Raw genomic sequence first — 4,996 nt, 5'->3', positions numbered from 1 at the left:
CAACAGGGAAAAAAAAAACCCCATCTCAAAATAACCTAACTTAAAAATGGGCAAGGGACCTGAGCGTACATTTTCAAAAGACATTGAAAAGGGCAACAAGTATGTGAGAAGTTGCTCAACATGATTAATCATCGGGAAAATGTGAATCAAAACCACAATGAGAAATCACCTCACACTTGTTAGGATGTCTATTATGAAAACGATAAAAGGTAACGAGTGTTGGTGAGGATGGGGAGAAAAGGGGATCCTGGTACATTGTTGGTGACAGTGTAACTGGGTACAGCCAGGAGAAAACAGTAGAGGAATACCTTGTTTTATTGCACTTCACATATANGAGAATGAGCAGGGGAGGGGCAGAGAGAGAAGGAGACACAGAATCTGAAGACTGGCTCCACGCCACCAGATCAACTTCACAACCATGAGGTCAGAACCAGCGCCGAAACCGAGTTGGATGCTTAACCAACTGAGCCACCCAGGTACCCAGGTGCTATTTTTTTAAATAGCATTTGCTCACCTCACGTCTCTGTGTCACATTTTGGTAACTGTCATAATATTTCAAATGTTTTGATTATTATAGTATTGTTATGATGATCTGTGACCAGTGGTTAGGACTTTTTTTTTTTTTTTAGACATGCTATTGCACCCTTAATAGACTACAGTAGAATGTAAACATAACTTTTATAGACACTGAGAAACCAAAAACTTCATTTAACTGGCTTTATTACAATATTCACTTTATAGTGGTAGTCTGGAAATGAACAAAAAGAAGTACTGTATGATCCAGGAATCCTACTTCTGTTTATCCAAAGGAATTAAAATCTGTATCTCAGAGATAGCTGCATTCCATGATGCTAGTGCTCTCTTTCAAAAATAAACAAACAAATATTTTTAAAAACCCAAAAAAACAAAACAGGGGTCCCTGGGTGGCTCAGTCGGTTAAGTGTCCGACTTCGGCTCAGGCCACGATCTCACATTTCATGAGTTCGAGCCCCCCGGTGGGCTCTGTGCTGACAGCTTGGGGCTGGAGCCGGCTTCAGATTCTGGGTCTCCCTCTCTCTGACCCTCCCTGACTCACACTCTGTCTTTCTCTCAAAAATAAATAAACATTAAAAGATAAATTAAAAAAAAAAACACATCAAGTCCTAAACTTTAAATATCCCTAATTTTTGTCAATTACACTTTGATAGAGACGGGGGGGAGAAATTTGGTTAGCTAGATCCTTTTAGTCCTACTTACATTTTAGAAACTGCTTCTCAATTCTTTACAAAAGAGCCTTCCAAGATTTTTATTTTATTGCATGAATCTAGCTATTAATCTGGGGAGAATGAACATCTTATTCTTAATAATATTAAGTCTTTATCCAGCAATTCTTGTGCGTTTCAATGTAGAGATCTCATGTATGTCTGTTACTTTTTTCCTAAATCATGTTACGTTTTTGATGCAATTATAAGCAGAACTGTTCGCTCAAATTTTTTCTGATTGTTTTGTGCCACTATAAATACATACTATTTTGTCATATCATTTCTTTTAGTACTTTGTTACCATTTTTTAAATTTCAGGATAGTTGACACACAATGTTCCATTCGTTTCAGGTGTTCAACTTGGTGATTTGAGAAGTTTATACATTAGGCTGTGTTGCCCACAAGGAAAGCTACCATTTGTCCATTACATTGCTATTACAGTATCATTGACTATACTCCTTATGCTCTGCTCTGTATTCCTGTGACTTATTCTATAAAACGAATGTATATATAATTCTTACCTACATTCTATAAAATGTATCACCCTGTCCCCTTCTCCCATTTTGTCCAACCCCTCATCTCCCTCCCCTCTGGCAAACCATCAGTTCTCTGTATTTATATATTCTGCTTTTTGTGTATTCTTTTCTTCAGATTCCATTTATGAGTGGAATCATAAGGTATTTGTCTTTCTCGGTCTGACTTATTTCAATTAGCATAATACTCTCTAGGTCCATCCATGTTGTCTCAAATGGCACGATCTCATCCTTTTCATGGCTGTGTAATATTCCATTGTACATGCACCACATCGTCTTTATCCACTCATCTATGACGGGCCCTTTGGTTACCTCCATGTCTCGGCTATTGTAAATAATATTGCAATAAACACAGGGGTGCATGTATCTTTTTCAGTTAGGGTGTTTTCTTTTTTCCTGGGCAAATACTCAATCATGAAATTATTAGATGGTATTTCTATTTTTATTTTCTTTGACGATCCTCCATTCTGTTTTCCACAGTAGCCCCGTATCAATTTACATTCCCACCAAGAGTAGACAAGGGTTCCTTTCCAATATGCGTCCTTTGATTTCTCCTTATTGAACTTCTTAGGATCTCCAGAACAGTGTGGAATAGAAGTAGTGAGACTAGGTATCCTTTCCTAACTCTGAATTTAGAGGAAAGTATTTGTATTTGATCATTAAATGCCATGAAACCTGTGGGTTATCAGATGGAGGAAGGTCCCTTCCATTTCCGGTCTGCTGATGTTTCGTTTTGTATCATGAATAGGTGTTGGATTTTTCCCAAAATCTTCTTATATCTATTGAAATGATCCTACTTTTTCCCTTTCATTCTTTTTATACGTGGCTGGTTTCAACTTACTATTTCACAGAGGAGTTTTCATCTATGTACACAAAGTATATTGGTTTGTAGTTCTTTACCTGCAACGTTTTGCAAGATTTTGGTATCAGTGTTTTGCTGCTTCCTAGAAAAATGTATAAAATGAACCTTCTTTTCTGTTTTCTGAACAGGCTTGTGTATGATCGGTGGCATTTCTTCCTTAAATGTTTTATCCAATTCGCCAGTGAAAACTCACTAGCATTACCATCCAGCTGGTTGCTCAAACTCGTAAGTCATCTGAGATCCGTCACTGTCTCCTCCCTCTTACGTATAATCAATCACCCACACTTGTCAATTTACCACCTGGATCCGTGAGACTCTGGTCAGTAAACAGAAACCACTCCAGATATTTCAAATATGAGGAGCTTACAGGAAAGAACTGCTTGAATAGGTGATTAAATTGCTGCGAAGCAGAAACGGCAATGATAAGGTAACTCAAGAGATTAGCCACTACCTGCCCACCAAGGATTAAAGAACAGCAAGCGTAGTTACTATTTTCACAGGCCAGAATTTGCAGCCATCCAGTGGGAACCGGAACCATGCTGGGGGCTGCCTGGTAGGAGCTGAGATCACGTAGGCAAAGGCTATGAGGAAACACGGAGGGAACACGGCCACTGCTGAACACGGTGTCCAAAGTCGAACAAAAAAATGGAAAAATACCCTGGATTTCCCCCTTCAGTTTCTACCACTCTTTCTTTACATTGCTGTCAGATTTCTATTTCTAACATGTACATAATGGCATTACTCTGCTCAGCCCCTTTTTGCATTTCTCAAACAAATGTGCACAAAACCCAAATTCTTTTGCACGAAACAGGTGCTAGTTTTCTATGGTCAAATAACAAATCCCCACCAACTTAGCACCTTCAAACAGTACAAATTTGTGATCCCACGGTTTTGGGGCAAAGGGTAACTGGGTCTTCTGCTCAGGGTCATGCCACCCTGAAACGGAGGTGTGGGCTAGGGTTATAGTCTTCATATGAGGCTTGGGGGCTCTCTTCAAGTTCATTCAGGTTGTCAGCGGTGTTCATTTCCTTGCATTTGTAGGAATGACGGTCCCATTTTGTTGCTATTTGCAGAGACCATTCTTAGCTGCCCAAGACCACCTGCAACTCCTTGTCACACGCTCCCCATAGGCGGTTCACAGCAATTTTTCTTTCTTCCTGGCCAGTGGGGGGCGGTGTGTCTCTGACTTCTTAATCCCTATTTAAGAGCTTACTTGATTGAGTCAGGCCCACACAATATAATCTCCCTTTTTTTTCCCTTGTATTTTATTTTTTTTTTGTTTTTTTTCTTTCATAGTTTATTGTCAAGTTGGTTTCCATATAACCCCCAGTGCTCATTCCCACAAGTGCTCTCCTCCATGCCCATCACCCACCTTCCCCTCTCCCCCACCTCCATCAGCCCTCAGTTTGTTCTCAGTATTCAAGAGTCTCTCATGGTTTGCCTCCCTCCCTCTCCCCAACTATTTTTCCCCTTCTTGTCCCCCCATGGTCCTCTGTTAAGTTTCTCCTAATCCACCTATAAGTGCAAACATATGATATCTGTCCTTCTCTACGTGACTTATTTTGCTCAGCATAACACCCTCGAGTTCCATCCACAATGATACACATGGCCAGATTTCATTCTTTCTCATTGCCATGTGGTATTCCATTGTATAGATAAACCACATCTTCTTGATCCATTCGTCAGTTGATGGACACGTAGGCTCTTTCCTTGTTTTGGCTATTGGTGAGAATGCTGCAATGAACATTGGGGTACATGTGCCCCTATGCATCAGCACTCCTGTATCCCTTGGGTAAATTCCTAGCAGTTCTGTTGCTAGGTCATAGAGGAGTTCTATTGTTAATTTTTTGAGGAAACTCCACCCTGTTTTCCAGAGGGGCTGCACCAGTTGACATTCCCACCAACGGTGTAGGAGGGTGCCCGTTTCTCCACATCCTTGCCAGCATCTAGAGTCCCCTGATTTGTTCATTTTAGCCACTCTGACCGGCGTGAGGTGGTATCTCAGAGTGGTTTTGATCCGCATTTCTCTGATGATGAGGGACTCTGAGCACTGTTTCATGTGTCTGTTGGCCATCGGGATGTCCTCTTTGGAGAAGGGTCTGTTCATATCTTCTGCCCATTTCTTCACTGGATTGTTTTTCGGGTGTGGAGTTTGGTGAGTTCCTTATAGATTTTGGATATTAGCCCTTTATCTGATACGTCATTTGCAACTATCTTTTCCCATACCGTCAGTTGCCTATTAGTTTTATGGATTATTTCCTTTGCCGTGCAGAAGGTTTTAATCTTGATGAGGTCCCAATGGTTCATTTTTGTTCTTGATTCCCTTGCCTTTGGGGATGTGTCAAGTAAGAAATTGCTGC

This window comes from Crocuta crocuta, unplaced genomic scaffold (assembly GCF_008692635.1).
Source record: "Crocuta crocuta isolate KB4526 unplaced genomic scaffold, BGI_CrCroc_1.0 scaffold241, whole genome shotgun sequence".
NCBI lineage: Eukaryota > Metazoa > Chordata > Mammalia > Carnivora > Hyaenidae > Crocuta > Crocuta crocuta.
This window is presented reverse-complemented; position numbering follows the sequence as displayed.